Below are 17,499 nucleotides of genomic sequence, written 5' to 3'. Positions count from 1 at the left end.
ATATCTGCAAAACAGGAGATGACTTGTGATAACCCTTATGCAAAAAGATCTAGCAAAGGAAGACAACTTTTGTTCTGTATGATAATGAAATCTAGCAAAGGAAGCCAACTTTTGTTCTGTATGATAAGGTTGACCTATATAAACTGAACCAACTGGACAATAGGGGTCAGTCTCGGGGAGTAGCTCACTGGCAGGTGACCTATGAACTAACAGACTGACCCAGAGCTCTGTTAAGTTTTATTCTTGTGCTGTGTAATAAATTGACTGTTGAACCGAATACCTTCTCCTATCACTTCATTCAAAGAACGCGCTGGACTCAGACTACACATAGACTAAATTAAGAGTAAGTTAAAGCCAGAGTCCAACAATTTGGTGACCCCGACGTGATGAAGATGGAGAAGTGACGGAAGAAAAAGATACGAAACACCGGTCGATTGTGGTGTGGTGATAACAACAAATGGCCATTCAACAAAGGGAGGTAAGCAGACGCCTGTTCAAACGAAGTTCTGCGATTGGCAAAGATAAAATTGTGTGTTGTCACTACTCTGCAAAAGACCTAGTTAAAGACAAGAATAAAACAGAAAGGAGGTTGGAATCCCTCTACGGAGGTTGAGGTCCCTCTAGGAAAAGGAGGTTGGAATCCCTCTACGGAGGTTGAGGTCCCTCTAGGAAAAGGAGGTTGGAATCCCTCTACGGAGGTTGAGGTCCCTCTAGGAAAAGGAGGTTGGAATCCCTCTACGGAGGTTGAGGTCCCTCGAAGAAAAGGAGGTTGGAATCCCTCTACGGAGGTTGAGGTCCCTCGAAGAAAAGGAGGTTGGAATCCCTCTACGGAGGTTGAGGTCCCTCTAGGAAAAGGTTGGAATCCCTCTAAGGAGGTTGAGGTCCGGTTGGAATCCCTCTAAGGAGGTTGAGGTCCCTCTAGGAAAAGGAGGTTGGAATCCCTCTACGGAGGTTGAGGTCCCTCTAGGAAAAGGTTGGAATCCCTCTAAGGAGGTTGAGGTCCGGTTGGAATCCCTCTAAGGAGGTTGAGGTCCCTCTAGTAGAACGGGGTTGGAGCCCCTTGTAGCAATCTCGAGAGGTAGATTTAGACACTTGGCCAAGTAGTATAAGGTGTATTGTGTTATAGTTATTTGTTTCTATAGTGTGTAATAAGTATTTGTTTAAGAATCGTGTACCATAGTAGTGTATAATAAGTATTTGTTTAAGAATCGTGTACCATAGTAGTGTATAATAAGTATTTGTTTAAGAATCGTGTACCATAGTAGTGTATAATAAGTATTTGTTTAAGAATCGTGTACCATAGTAGTGTATAATAAGTATTTGTTTAAGAATCGTGTACCATAGTAGTGTATAATAAGTATTTGTTTAAGAATCGTGTACCATAGTAGTGTATAATAAGTATTTGTTTAAGAATCGTGTACCATAGTAGTGTATAATAAGTATTTAAGAATCGTGTACCATAGTAGTGTATAATAAGTATTTGTTTAAGAATCGTGTACCATAATAGTAATAAGTATCTGTATAAGGTGTTCGGCATTTAACTGTTTTTTCATGCACGCTGGTATTGTTGCTGTGTATATCACTGTATTACTCACGATGTTTTAAGTACTTCTGAAAAAGGGGTAGCAGAGGTTACAGATTGTACTGTTTTACAGGGTAGAGAGGGCATAGAGGCAAGGTATTTAGAATACGGATCAGGGAAACACAGTGGGGATAGGCAGTCACACAGTGAGGCACCTGTGTACACAGACTAACCGCAAAACAAACAATGTACATTTCACACAAAGGGGGAAACTAACAAGCTAACCGCAAAACAAACAATAGACACTTCACACAACCACGAGACACATAATCCCCCAGCTGGCTCTCTCTCTCTGATCATCCCTGAAGGGGAACACCTGTTTTCAGGGAGCTGCTGGTCATCTAGTGGTTATACAACGTGGGAAGGGACGAAGTAGAGTGCAGGGTGTCAGAATCACGAAGTCTAAAGGGTTAAAGATCAGAACGGAGATGGAAGGAGTAAATAGGGATGTAGGGCAAGAGCTCGGGGGAGACAGAGGGGTTCCCCTATCTGTAAACCGACAGTGGGAGAAAACAAGGGATCAATTACTGGGAGGAGTACCGAAGGGAGAGGAGGTACAGGCTATGGCACGATACGAACAGATATGGAGAGAGCTGCAGAATCAGGGGAAGGTGCCACAAGGATTTGAAAAAATCCGACTGGTACGGTACTTAGGAGAAGCAGAGAGGGAAGTAGCCAAGGAGGTGCAGGAACATGAGGCAAAAGGACAAGGATCTGATGTGTAAAGTGGCTGGATCAGCCAGTTGAAGGGGGAGTGTGCATGTCCCTTTAAGTGCACTGTGGCACTTGAAATTGAGGCTTCAGGCTCTTGTCTTGCAGTTAGAGGTATGGAGCCCTATCAACACATTTAATACATTTCTTCTACACATTCAGCAGTCAAGGTCCGTGAGTTTAAAGATCACCCACCTCTGGAGAATAAAGATACCTCTGGGGATTCCTATAAGTTTAATCATTCATTTCTCTGGTGCATTTTCCTCTGGAGTGAAATTAATGCCTCAGCACAATTTCTCTGTATTGCCGCTGTTATTTAATTCATGATAACTTTCCCCCATTCATCAGGTTTATATTTAAATCCGGTAGTGCGGAAGTTACATTGTAAATAATCACGGAGGTAAACCCTGCGCAACTGGATTCAGCTTAATGGAGAAATAAACCTGCGAACTGGTCTATGGTGCTGTGTGAGTACTGCAATAGGTGGAATATGATTTAAATTGGTGGCATAGTTCAGAACAATTGGGTGCATAAGAATAATAATATCATTAAGAACTCACAGATCTTGTACCAGATGCTATTCAGTACATCTTGACTTAAGGACTGGAGAAATTGGCATGTTAGAATGAGATTGGCATGGCACCAATATTTCTTGATTCAATAATGACTCCACAAGCTCCAGGATTCATGCAGCAGAACTTTTAAGTGGAATATTATAGAAACTAGCCTGTACTTAAATTATTGTGTCTGCAATCTTCATAAGAACATCTTTTAACTTTTTTTTGGTGCCTGTTTTACAGAGTGTTTTAAATAAGGCCAGCTCCTGTGAGCTGTGGCACAAGGCATTTTACTTAAGGCAGAACTAAAGGTTGAATATGTTTCAAGTTCTCTTGCAGGGGCTCTTGTGCTGCAATGTCTGTTATGTACTCAATCTAACAAATTGGAGGGTTGTGCCCCATACAGACAAGCAGCTCCAACTGCATTTTAATAAGGTCTAACATATTCAAAACCCATGCAAATATGGTTTGTGTTTCATTTTACAATTTTTACACTAACACAAAGGAAAGTCAGATTGTTACAAAGTGCCGTAATTTAACATTTTTTTCGTTTCTTTAATGGTTTATTCAGTTATTGTTGTATTTTACTTGTCTTTTGATTATTCAGTTATTGTTGTATTTTATTGCAGTTTTCAATGAGCTTGACATTTATTGTGGTTTTATTCAGTTCTTATTGTATTTTATTGCAGTTTTCAATGAGCTTTACATTTATTGTGTTTTATTCAGTTCTTATTGTATTTTATTGCAGTTTTCAATGAGCTTTACATTTATTGTGCTTTATTCAGTTCTTATTGTATTTTAATGCTGTTTTTAATGAGCTTTGCATGTATTGTTCATTGTTGTTTACTAATTTCTTTGGAATATTGTTCGTTAATGTTTTAAGCCCCCCTGGAATAGGGGCAGCAGAGGTTACAATTCAGCTCCTTTAGAATGTAGACAGGGCATAGATTTAATGTATAGTCATAATGGGATATAAGGGATCCCAATACGGACCAGGGGAATTAAACAGCTTTAGTGGAGTACATCTAATTTGTATCTTAGCCTACACAGGTATTAAAGACAGGAGTTTTGAAGCGATAGCACAAAGGACATGGTGGGACAAAGACAGACAGAATGGTAGTCAGGATTGTACATGTAACAGAGAGAGAGAGAGTTAATACATATGCTAATGTACACAGACAGGCTGCAACTCACAAGTTCAATGATACATATGCTAATGTTAGCAGACAAGCTGCACCTTTTCCATAAAGGAGGATGAGGAGATCTCGACTTTTTTGAGTCAGTGTAGGGAGAGTTGGACTGATAAGGCAGGAGTACACCCAGCCACAGATCCCTTGCAGACTACACTCTTTAGGGCTGCAGTAACGAGTGGACTGCCAGCTGTAGTTAGGGAGGCATTAGAGAATAACCCTGATATTCCTGGCTGCTCGAGTGAGCAATGGGAAAAACATTTGACCCATCACATGAAACGTTACAGGGCTAAGCAAAAGGAGGACAAACATACTATGGAGTCGGCACAAGTGCAACTCCTTAAGCTTCAATTGGCAGAGGCTAGGCAAAAGGCAAACGAGGTAAAAAAGATTTCCTCAAAGGGTGCAAACCAGATGATTCAGCAGCCAACGCAGCCACCACAAGGGAATAATATGAGTTGGCACCCGGCCCCATATTGGGCACCGGGTCCCACCTATGTGGCCAGAATGGGAGGTCCAATGGGGGGATTCCGAGTAAGAGGGAGAGGTCGGGGTGCTCCACGAATGCAGCCAGCCGTATGCTTTGTATGCGGTCAGCCAGGACACTGGAAGAGAGACTGCCCCCTGGCTTGGGATCCTCGGGACACTGGGGGAAGGGGATATGGACCACCACAAAATGAGCATTGGGTCCAGTCCCAGAGATCGTCAGTGCCACCCCCGGTACATCAGGCACCCCATGCGGCTTTAGCTCCAAAGAGACAATTCCCTTTGCTGACAGAGGAGGAGCAATATTGCCCACAGTGACGGAGCCCGAGCACCCACGAGCAGGCTAGGTTGGCAGACCCTTTCCTGCAGATTAAAGTTATGGACATGGAAGTATCCTTTTTAGTGGATACGGGAGCCAGATTTTCAACACTCACTGGCACTGAATTTCAAGATAAAACATCATCCTCTAGCGTCCAGCTGATAGGGTTCTCGGGTACACCAGAAAATCTGCCGTTTTCTACACCACTAGTCACTTCTGTGGCAGGACAGACTTTTACACATCAATACATTTTGTCAGCCAGGTGCCCTACCAATCTCTTGGGCAGAGACCTGTTGGTCAAGTGCGGAGCATCGATCCTTTGTGGACCCAGCGGAATAGAGATTACCTTTCCAAATGGATATTCTATGAACTGTTCAGTAACTACACTGCATTCCAGTTCTCAAATGTTGTTGGCAGCAGCTGGAGGATCCGCGTCTGAGGGACAATGGGCTGACATTTACTGGGGGCTGCTGCAACCTGAGGACCCACAGAAGGGAGGGCTGCTAAAGCTTTATAATCAATGGAAGCCGTGGATCCAGACGTTACACCCGTATACCCCTCCCTCGGACCCTCCCCATATGACCCTCTTTTACGATAGGGATGGGGATGAAATGTATCAGCATGCCTTTTATGAAGAGGTAGAGGGCAGGCAATGGGAAATTAATTCGGACTACATAGTGATAGGAAAGGAGGGAGTGGCCGCTGCGGTGGCACTGACATCTGAACAGCTGGAATGGTATGAGATGGCAGGTGAGGCCATCCCTCATGTCACCCTTGCAATTGGCACTACTCATCAGGCAAAAGATTTGGGACCGATGTGTCGGAACTTGAAGTCCCTAAGGGACTGGTCTGACACCCAAATACCGACAATGCAGTTCTCCTCATCTGGTCAGGCATACAGAATTTTGTCTCCAACACATGATCAAGTCCTCCTTGAGCATAGACAGATTGAACGCTTTCATGGTAGAGAGAAGATGGATCACCCCGACTCGGCCCCTATGCTAGACTCTCTCCCTGAGAACCTGTGGTCAGTGGGATCAGCAGATGTGGGCTTTGTCAGCAGGTTGATTCCATGACCTTCGAACTGTCAGATTACACCCCTATTTGGCAGATGCAATACTACATCATCCAAAACCAAAGACAGTAAAGGAGATGCTTTTGTTTTTGGGTTTGTCAGGTTATAGTAGGCAGTTTATCCCATCGTATGGTGAGTTGACACATCCACTGCGAACTTTGGTGAATGAGCAGGGGATGAGGAATCTGGGAGCTACACTTGATTGGACTCCACAGGCTGAGATGAGTTTTATTCTATTGAAGCAAGCTCTTACAACAGCTATAGATTTGGCGATTCCAAATTATAACTACCTTTCTTTTTGGATGTTTCTGAAAAAGCACACACAATTGATGGTGTTCTTTTTCAGAAAAAAAGGGGGTGGAAGATGTGTGCTCATGTATGGGAGTATCACACTAGACCCAACGGAAGACAGACACCCACCATGTACAAGACATGCAGCAGGAGTAGCAAAGATTCTACAAAAGGTGGCACACATAGTAATGGGACATGGCCTGACAGTATTAACAACACATAGTATTGTAGCATTTGTGAGCTCCACAGCATTTACAATGACTTCGTTAAGGCAGACGAGACTAGAAAAGATACTGAATGCTCCAAATGTTACGTTTACCCATGAAGGCATTAACATGGCAGAAAATAGTGGAGAGGATGAACCAAACAATAAAAAGTAAGATCAGGAAAGTACAGGCACGGACCAAACTAAATTGGGTGGATGCGTTGCCCCTGGCATTAATGTCAGTAAGGAGTTCGGTAAGTTCTGTGACAGGATTTACTCCATATGAACTACAAACAGGGCACCAGTTTCCAGGACCGGGAGCCGGAATTCAGACAACGAAGAATGAGGTAAGCTCAATGGGATGCAAGCTTTATTATGAAAAACTAACGGCTCTGGTGTCAGATTTTTCACAACAGGTCACAAGTCCCATCAGAGAAGGGGAAACACCGATACCTTCAGTCGCGGAGTGGGTTCTGCTAAAGGTCATCAAAAGAAAGTGGTCGGAGCCCAGGTGGACAGGACCCTACAGAGTGGTGGAGAGGACGTCCCACGCGGTTCGACTACAAGGAAAAGGCGAGACGTGGTATCATTGGAGTCAGTGTGCAGCAACGGACCCACCGACACGGACACTGGAACAGATTCGAACGGAGGTGACTGAGAACCTGTGAAGCAACCACGGACTAAGAACACTTAAAGTCCTTTTTAAAGAGACTATTGGACTACAGTGACTGTGTATCAGTGGTTGACGGCATAATCAAGTTATTGGCATCAAAACAACGAAAGAAGCTGGGATGAATACTATGTGGGGACTATGGGTACTGGTATTCCGAGCCCTTGAAGGGGCTGGAGTAGAAAACCACTGTACAAAGTGTGTGCACTCGGCCTGGGGGTCGCACAACGAAAAAGAACAGTACTTTACTGATTGGACTAACTTTCCTGAACACTGTGTGGGGGCTCACACAGGACGTAAGTGTGTGCATAATGGACAAGTGTATGATGTTAAATTCAATAAGGGCTCTTTACTATCTAATAAATTAACTGGTGATTGGTCTCATTTTCATGAGACCAAAAGGGGGACTGTTGGAATCTAGGGGTTAAAACAGTAAGAAATAAATGATTAATTAATAAGTGTATATTTACTGCATGGTTCAGGGAAAAAGGAATGTGATTAAGTGGCAATCACAGCAGGGAGCAAAGTTGGCTGAGCAAAATTGTCTCTCCAAAATACAGGGAGAGGAAATGCAGAAAACAATTTAGGAGGAATGCTCAAACTAAATGAGGTGGTGAGTAGCACAGGAGACACAGGCCAGATCAGAACAAAGAATGGCCTGTAAGAAACAAAGGGAATGGAAAACAAGTCTAGGAGGAAGATTAAGGCAGGAGGAGGTGTTAAAGAGAACAGCAGAAATTGGCAGGACAAGAACAGAATGGTGATTAGAGATATCTGGGGATAAAGTAATTTCTGATCAACACAACGGGATAGTCTGGCCAGGAGGATTAACATGGGAGTGCTACACCCCAGATATCTGCAAAACAGGAGATGACTTGTGATAACCCTTATGCAAAAAGATCTAGCAAAGGAAGACAACTTTTGTTCTGTATGATAATGAAATCTAGCAAAGGAAGCCAACTTTTGTTCTGTATGATAAGGTTGACCTATATAAACTGAACCAACTGGACAATAGGGGTCAGTCTCGGGGAGTAGCTCACTGGCAGGTGACCTATGAACTAACAGACTGACCCAGAGCTCTGTTAAGTTTTATTCTTGTGCTGTGTAATAAATTGACTGTTGAACCGAATACCTTCTCCTATCACTTCATTCAAAGAACGCGCTGGACTCAGACTACACATAGACTAAATTAAGAGTAAGTTAAAGCCAGAGTCCAACACTACGAAAGGGAATCCCGAGTGATTTATCCCGCTGCCTCGGATCAGTTAAAAAAAATTCTGCAGGAAGGATCAACCGGTCGAGTCGCATCAGAAAGAAGGAGATTAGGGTTTTCGAGTGGGACGCCAAGTCATGGACGCCGCCGCGTCAGTGCGCGCGCCGCCCCAGGGTCCGGGGTCGCCCCCACGTCACGCGCAGTCGCCTGGACAACCGTCACCCACCGGTCAGCGGGCCGGGCCGGGCCGGGCTCAGCGCCATCGCAAATGTGCTGACCTTCAACCTGCCAACATCACACCGGACGCTTCCAACCTACCGAGAACTGGGACCGCGTTCCGCCGTTCTCCGTGCACACACAAAGGGCGGTCGCTGCCACGCAGTGAGTTCCTTATTTTAAAGCCAACTGCACTCGCACGACTCCCGTGTTTATCTTTTTTTCTTCGCTGCGCAAGCGTACAGGCTGCTCCACGGCGGCTGCGCTGACTTGGGGATGACGTCACGGCGATGACGTCACGGCGCACCCTCTCCCCCCCCACCCCAAGAAATACCGGGCGTATCGCGTCAGCCGTGCAAAGGGGAAGTAGAATTCCAGATTATTTAAATAGTAACCCACCTTGTTACTAGTTTCCTACACTAGTAACATTAAAAACTCAGATCAAGACGAGGAAGTACTGAGATTGAATTAAAAGATCCACTTTTGCTTGGAGTCAGCATCATGTGCATTATGCTGATGAAGTTTGGCTTTCTGAGGTAGCCTTAATTGACCAGCATTTGGTCCCTCCCCTTACAAGTCACTAAATAAAACACTGCAGATGGAGTTTAAAAATGCAACATTAAAACAGAAAGTGTTTGATATATTCAATAGGTTCAGCAGCATATATGAAAAACATTTTTAAATCTTTGACGCCCAAGTAAAATAAAGAAAACTAACTATTGCAGATCAATGATCCAAATCACATCAGTTTGCAGAGGCCCAGAATTATTATAAACTATTTCACTCTGGGATAAGTACTCCATTCTGAGAAATTCCCTCAATAATTATGCCATTTCTGAATTTTAGAACCAAATAAGTAGACATATGAACAAGTCGCACTATAAAATGTATGTTCAGGAACAAACCAACAATTGTCTTCTGTTAAGCCTTAGTGCTAAGCCATTGTTTTAAATTAACTTTTTTTTTAAAGAATGGCTTATTTAATGGTCATGCTTATTCTTAACTCTACTGTTTTCAGACTGCTTGCTATCTAGTTATAATTCAGTTCACAAGACAATTTTAAGTGTCATTATTTAGGTGATAAGTTATCAAAGGGAAATAAAAACTGCTGTAATCTACACAAGTACGGATGTCAAAAAAGTAGGTAAGCAGTCCCAGAGGATGTTTGCAATTGAATTGAGTGGCTTGACCTATTGATTAGTTGCAATCATTTTGAATGACTTGTTAAGTAGGTCCAATGCCAAAACAATCAAAGCAATGTACCCATGGTCAACAACCAATTATAGTAATATTTCTATGTCGCCTACAAAAATAGATAACACACAAATGCTGGAGAAACTCAGCAGGTCAAACAGTGCCTTTATGTAGCAAAGGTAAGCCCGAAACATTGATGATGTATTTTACCTTTGCTACATAAAGGCACTGTTTGACCTGCTGAGTTTCTCCAGCACTTGTGTGTTCCCTTCCAACTCATAAGTGAAATTAGATCATACACATTAGTTTGTCAGGGGCCACAAAACGTCAAGTTGACAGATAGGAAGCACGCACGTATTGAACGTCCAATGAGAAGTGCACACTAACACTTGGCATTATATTATATTTCACTTCCTCTTTCCAATTTATTCTTGAGATCTGAACATTGCTGGCAAAAGGCCAGTATATATTGACTATCTCCAATTGCCTTTTATAAGGTTATGGTAACTCCCTTTTTTGCGTGCTGCAGACCTTCTGGTGAAGAAACATGCACAGTGTTGCTCAGTTGGGAATTCCCCAATTTAGACCCACTAATGTTGAAGGACCAATGATATACCATATTTCTATTTTGGGATGGTTTGTGATTTGGCAAAATTGGGGCCCCTGGAAAATCAGAGTCATCGTCTATGTGTGGAACCTCACGAGATGGGGAAGATTTTAAACATTTTTTTTCCCACCAGTATTTACTCAAGATACTGGCATAATGTGTAAGGAAGGAAGAGAGGGAAACAAGCTGTAGTGTCATGGAACATAAAGAGATTAAAGGCTTGCTGCCATACAGTGAATAAAGGTATATAAATCCCCCAGGCCTGACATATTATTCGCTCAGACCTTGAGGGAGACTAGTGTAGAAATTGCAGAGGCCCTGGCAGAAATGTTTAAAATGTCCTTAGCAATGGCTGAGGTGCCATAGGATTGGAGGGTAACTCATTTTGTTCAGTTGTTTAAAAAAGGAACCAAAAGTAAACCAGAACCTTTATTAGATAAATTTCCGAAGAAAGTTAAGAAATCTAAAATGGCAGTTCAGGTTCAAGCGTTGATGAAAGATCTTAATTTAGTGGATATTTGGAGACGTCTTAATCCGACAGAGAAGGATTTCTACTTTTATTCAACTAGACATGAATCGTTTTCAAGGATTGACTTTTTTTTAGTATTGGCACATTTACAGGGGAAAATACAACAAGCGGAATATAAAAGTAGGGTGATTTCAGATTATTCTTTGTTATACTTTACATATGCAACCTCTGAGAAAATTCCGGTGGCCTATCATTGGAGATTTAATATAATGTTATTAAAAAATACAGAATTTATTTATTTTTTGAAAAAAACAAATTAATTTTTTTTAAAGAAAATTCTAATTCTGTTCAAAGGAAGTTTGCATTATGGGATGCTATGAAAGCTTATTTGAGAGGACAAATAATTGGTTATACTTCTAAAATAAAAAAGAATTGATTAGATCAGAGTTTTGAATTAGAGAAACAGATTGGTGAGTTAGAAAAAGAATTTCAGAAAGATGCTACAGAAGATCAGAAAATAGAATTGTCTAGGTTGAAACTGGAATATAATACTCTACAATCTTATCAATTTGAATGTATGATTAATAGGACTAAACAACGATATTATGAATGGGGAGAGAAAACATAAGGTATTGGCATGGCAATTAAAAAAAGAACAGGTTTCGAGGACTATTAATGCTGTTAGACGGAATTTGCTTATCCCTTATAAACCTCGTGAGATTAATGGTGAATTTTGTTCATTTTATAAAAAGTTATATACATCTGATGGAAAACAAGAAAATGGATCGATTGATATTTTTTTGTCACAGTTGAATTTACTGACATTAGAGGATGTAGATATACAGGAGTTGGAAGCATCATTTACTGACTTGGAAATTAAAATGGCTATGATGGAAATGCCGAACAGTAAATCGCCTGCTGATGATCGATTCTCGATCGAATTTTATAAAAAAATTTTATGATGACTTCTCTACAGTGTTTGGAGATGTATTACACCAGGTTGGAGAACATTATGAATTGCCTGAGTCTTGTTCTAGTGTTTTAATTACAGTAATCCAAAAAAAAGATAGAGATCCTTTGAAAGTATCCTCATATAGACCGATTTCATTGTTAAATGTAGATTATAAAACTATAGCTAAAATTTTAGCAAATAGATTGGCTAAATTTTTACCTAAGCTGATTCATATGGATCAGACAGGTTTCATAAAGAAAAATAGCGCCTTTGGAAGACTACACAAAAGAGTCTGGAAAAACAACCAACTGAAAAACCTCACAAAGATAAGCGTATACAGAGCCGTTGTCGTACCCACACTCCTGTTCGGCTTCGAATCATGGGTCCTCTACCGGCATCACCTACGGCTCCTAGAACGCTTCCACCAGCGTTGTCTCCGCTCCATCCTCAACATTCATTGGAGCGCCTTCATCCCTAACATCGAAGTACTCGAGATGGCAGAGGCCGACAGCATCGAGTCCACGCTGCTGAAGATCCAGCTGCGCCTGGTGGGTCACGTCTCCAGAATGGAGGACCATCGCCTTCCCAAGATCGTGTTATATGGCGAACTCTCCACTGGCTACCGTGACAGAGGTGCACCAAAGAAGAGGTTCAAGGACTGCCTAAAGAAATCTCTTGGTGCCTGCCACATTGACCACCGCCAGTGGGCTGATATCGCCTCAAACCATGCATCTTGGCACCTTACAGTTCAGCGGGCAGCAACCTCCTTTGAAGAAGACCGCAGAGCCCACCTCACTGACAAAAGACAAAGGAGGAAAAACCCAACACCCAACCCCAACCAACCAATTTTCCCCTGCAACCGCTGCAACCGTGTCTGCCTGTCCCGCATCGGACTTGTCAGCCATAAACGAGCCTGCAGTTGACGTGGACATTTACCCCTTCTTTAAATCTTCGTCCGCGAAGCCAAGCCAAGAAGAGATATGCCTCAGATAATATTTTACGTGTGATTAGTTTGATTAATAGATTTCGACAATTTTCAGACCATCCGATGGTGATATCTTTAGATGCCGAAAAAGCATTTGATAGAGTTGAGTTGAATTTCCTGTTCAAAGTTCTGGAGAAATTCAAGTTTGGTCCTTTTTTTATTGGTTGGATTAAGGCTTTATATATTAAACCAGTAGCTAGAGTACTGACGGATGGTTTGATTTCGGAACCGTTTAAATTGACCCAATCTACTCATCAAGGTTGTCCTTTATCACCAGCTTTGTTTGTGTTAATGATCGAACCTTTGGCATAGTTGATAAGACAAAATACACAGATACAAGGTATGAAAGTTTTAGATGAGGAATATAAAATTAATTTATTTGCCGATGATGTATTGGTCAACCTTTATATAAATTAAACTATGTTCCGTTAATAAAAAAAATTAAAACTGATTTGATTAAATTGAAAATTTACCTATTTATTGGGTAGAATTTTAAATTGGATGAATGGAAGAAGACAGAAAGTGGTAGTAGTTGGTTGCTTCTCAGACAGGAGGCCTGTGATTAGTGGCCTGCCTTAGGATCAGTGCTGGGACCATTGTTGTTTGTTGTCTATATCAATGATCTGGATGATAATGTGGTAAATTGGATCCGCACATTTGCTGATGACACTAAGATTGGAGGCATTGTGGAGAGATACATGGATGGGAGAGGTCTGAAGTGTTATGGACTGGGTGAAAGTCAATGGGACGAGCAGAATATTATTTTGACACAGACCAGAAGGGGCAAATGGCCTGTTTTCTGTGCTGTAGTGTTCTGTGATCTAAGTACCATTAAACAGGGCAGGGGCATTATCTTTTACAGCCATTTTCTGTCATTGAGGATTCAAATCAATATTTGAGAGGAGACAATTAAGTAGACCCCCATGCCCCCTTCTTTTTTCCCCTCCCCCTTCAATTTAAATGGTGTAGGACTCGATGATGCTAAAATCAAGGGTAGGTGATTAATTCCTCTCTTGTTCAAGATGGCAATTTCGTGTTGCAGATATTAGTTGACAATTAAAACCTTGTGCCCGATTGTTATCTAAGTTGTTCTGCAGGAAGGCGTGGACTGTTTTACTTGCTGAGGTGTTTGCAAATGGAATTGTGTTGTGTTGAAATCATAAGCAAATAATCCACACTTCTGACCTTATGAATAATTGAAGATAGTTAGGCCCAGGACATTGCCTTAAGCAACTCTTTCCATAATGTCATGGGGCAATGACAATTGAGCTCCTATAGGCACAACCATCTTCCTTTGTGATATGTAAGACTTCAAATACTGGATAGTTTTTGTTTTGATGCCCATTAACTTCAGCTTCATTGGGATGCTTTGATGCTACACCAGGCCAAATGTTGTCTTGATGTCAAAGGATGTTGTTCTCAGCTCACCTCTAGAATTCATCACTTTGGTCTTATGTTTGGACCAAGGGAGTAAAGAGGTAATGATCTGAATAATCCTGGCAAAACCTAAATCAGGCATTTGTGAGTAGATTATTAAACTGCGCTGGGTAGGTCACGTCTCCAGAATGGAGGACCATCGCCTTCCCAAGATCATGTTCTATGGCGAGCTCTCCACTGGCCGCCGAGACAGAGGTGCACCAAAGAAGAGATACAATGACTGCCTAAAGAAAGCTCTTGGTGCCTGCCACATTGACCACCACCAGTGGGCTGATATCGCCTCAAACCGTGCATCTTGGCGCCTCAGAGTTCGGCGGGCAGCAACCTCCTTTGAAGAAGACTGCAGAGCCCACCTCACCAACAAAAGACAAAGGAGGAAAAACCCAACACCCAACCCCAACCAACCAATTTTCCCTTGCAACTGCTGCAACCGTGTCTGCCTGTCCCGCATCAGACTTGTCAGCCACAAACGAGCCTGCAGCTGACGTGGATATTACCCCTCCATAAATCTTCGTTCGCGAAGCCAAGCCAAAGAAGAAGATTATTGATTAAGTGCCACTTTATAGCAATAGCCCCATCTTCGATCCATCCAATACCTTCAAATCTTTATTCTTACAGATTAATCTAAATGTCTCAGTAATTTAAGATATAGGAAATGGACTGAACAAATTATTGAATTAACATTTGTGAACTTCAATAATCCTAACGTAAAACAAATATTATTTACAAAGACAACAAAAAAGTACATTTCATCCAGATGTGGGTTGAAATTATAATCTACATGTAATTTAGCCTTCTTTCTTCATGACATCTTTTCCATAATTATAGATGTGCCCTTGAGTCTTAGTAAATTATGGTCACAAGACCCAAATGGGCTGCAGGCTGCTGGAGACTAGGTATAGGATTTGAGAGGCTGTGGAGGTAAAGAAGGCCTCCCAATGGGCCTTGGGCTCTGAAGGCTTCCTGATCGTGTGGGGTTCAGATCTAGAGCTTGGGTTGCTGTTGAATTTAACAGGAGTCTGTGCGGCTGCAGGAGTCTGTGCGGCTGCAGGAGTCTGTGCGGCTGCAGGAGTCTGTGCGGCTGCAGGAGTCTGTGCGGCTGCAGGAGTCTGTGCGGCTGCAGGAGTCTGTGCGGCTGCAGGAGTCTGTGCGGCTGCAGGAGTCTGTGCGGCTGCAGGAGTCTGTGCGGCTGCAGGAGTCTGTGCGGCTGCAGGAGTCTGTGCGGCTGCAGGAGTCTGTGCGGCTGCAGGAGTCTGTGCGGCTGCAGGAGTCTGTGCGGCTGCAGGAGTCTGTGCGGCTGCAGGAGTCTGTGCGGCTGCAGGAGTCTGTGCGGCTGCAGGAGTCTGTGCGGCTGCAGGAGTCTGTGCGGCTGCAGGAGTCTGTGCGGCTGCAGGAGTCTGTGCGGCTGCAGGAGTCTGTGCGGCTGCAGGAGTCTGTGCGGCTGCAGGAGTCTGTGCGGCTGCAGGAGTCTGTGCGGCTGCAGGAGTCTGTGCGGCTGCAGGAGTCTGTGCGGCTGCAGGAGTCTGTGCGGCTGCAGGAGTCTGTGCGGCTGCAGGAGTCTGTGCGGCTGCAGGAGTCTGTGCGGCTGCAGGAGTCTGTGCGGCTGCAGGAGTCTGTGCGGCTGCAGGAGTCTGTGCGGCTGCAGGAGTCTGTGCGGCTGCAGGAGTCTGTGCGGCTGCAGGAGTCTGTGCGGCTGCAGGAGTCTGTGCGGCTGCAGGAGTCTGTGCGGCTGCAGGAGTCTGTGCGGCTGCAGGAGTCTGTGCGGCTGCAGGAGTCTGTGCGGCTGCAGGAGTCTGTGCGGCTGCAGGAGTCTGTGCGGCTGCAGGAGTCTGTGCGGCTGCAGGAGTCTGTGCGGCTGCAGGAGTCTGTGCGGCTGCAGGAGTCTGTGCGGCTGCAGGAGTCTGTGCGGCTGCAGGAGTCTGTGCGGCTGCAGGAGTCTGTGCGGCTGCAGGAGTGCTGGAGGCAAATCTACAGACACTCATTGACTCTGAAGGAACTCTTTTTTGCTTCACTTTCTCTCTTACTATAATTGGTGCCAGGCAACACTAATGTCTGCCTTATGGCAGGCAGAAGGCAATTTCATGTAGTATTACATGTTCTGTACTATTACATGTCAATAAATGAATCGTGATGTTGACCTTGATCTTGAACTCTATCCCACTTTGTCTAAGTCCAAGTTATAGCCATGGGTACCTGCATGGGCCACAACTACACTTGCCTTTTTTTGGCTTCGTGGGGTAGTGCATGATACAAGCCTACATAGGCAAGGCCTTTCAACTCTTTGGTACCTCCTCATCCACCTGTGATAAGCTCGTCAACTTTATCCACTTTGCTACCAACTTCCACCCCAATGTCAAATTCATTTGGTTCATCTCTAGAAACAATCTTCCCTTTATCGATGTCTCTGTCTCCATCCCGGGAGATAAAACTATCAACAAACATCTTCTATAAACCTCCACAGCTCTCAAAGTAATTCCCACAGCTACCGTGACTACATCTCAACATACCCTGTCCCCTGTAAAGATTCCATTCTTTTCTCTCAATTCATCTGTCTGTTGCATTGCACCCAGGTCAAGGTCTTCCATGCCAGATCATCAGAGATGTCCTACTTCTTCAAACAATGCAGTTTCCCCTCTACCACCATCAACTGGGCAATATGCATGGGAGTTGGGGGGCTCCAGGGCAGATATGCGGGTAATAGAGGAAAGACAGGTGCAACATGGAAGCGGTGTCGACCTTTGGGCAATGTGTGCCACCAACCGCATGCTTCTACCCGGAAGGAAAGGACAGACCACACCATCTTGTGTTGGATGACTGGGGCAGCGATTCTGCCTGTCTAACCATGTGGTTGCTCGGACCGCTATGCCACTCACCCCAGAATTGCTGCCATACTTTAAGCAAGTTACAATACTGTCTTTGGACGGGCAGCCTCTGTGTCTGACCTGGGGATCGGGGTGGGCAGGCCTGAATCCAGATGCGCTGCTTTGTGGCAGTCAATGGTAAACCTGTCCTGCCGCCCACCAATGTCCAAGGTGAAAATGACACCTTGGATGGGCCTTCATAGGGGCATTGTAGGGGAGTCCCTTGCTGTCCTCTCCGAACAAAAACAAATTCAGTGGACTGCAGGTTTACTGGGACGTGGCAGGGTGGAGAGCTGTGCCGGGAAGGTGGTGGAGGTTTCTGTTTATCCGTTTCTTCCTTAATTGCTGGAGGATATCTAGAGCACTGGGTCGTGGGCCTGGAGGGCTGAAGTGAATGTCTTTGTGATAGTAAGTGGGAAGTCGTACAACATCTCGGCTGACGACGCTGGTAGGTCTCCTTTTGGTGTTGTGCAAATTCC

General features: G+C 43.9%; 1 protein-coding gene and 1 long non-coding RNA gene across 2 annotated transcripts in view; one reads left to right on the top strand and one right to left on the bottom strand.

The window, feature by feature from the left end:
• Positions 1-8,790, bottom strand: part of LOC138751455 (transmembrane protein 106B-like) — a 40,007-nt gene extending 31,217 nt beyond the window's left edge. The window contains exon 1 of the mRNA XM_069913741.1: positions 8,618-8,790. The gene's annotated coding sequence lies outside the window, so the exon portion shown is untranslated. The remainder of the gene's footprint in view (positions 1-8,617) is intronic.
• LOC138751456 (uncharacterized) overlaps positions 8,440-17,499 on the top strand; it is an 81,596-nt gene continuing 72,536 nt past the window's right edge. The window contains exon 1 of the long non-coding RNA XR_011349948.1: positions 8,440-8,680. This is a non-coding gene — a long non-coding RNA (uncharacterized lncRNA). The remainder of the gene's footprint in view (positions 8,681-17,499) is intronic.

The sequence above is a fragment of the Narcine bancroftii genome, chromosome 1, assembly GCF_036971445.1.
Source record: "Narcine bancroftii isolate sNarBan1 chromosome 1, sNarBan1.hap1, whole genome shotgun sequence".
NCBI lineage: Eukaryota > Metazoa > Chordata > Chondrichthyes > Torpediniformes > Narcinidae > Narcine > Narcine bancroftii.
Note: the sequence above shows the minus strand (reverse complement) of the source record. Positions and strands in the feature narration are given on the sequence as shown.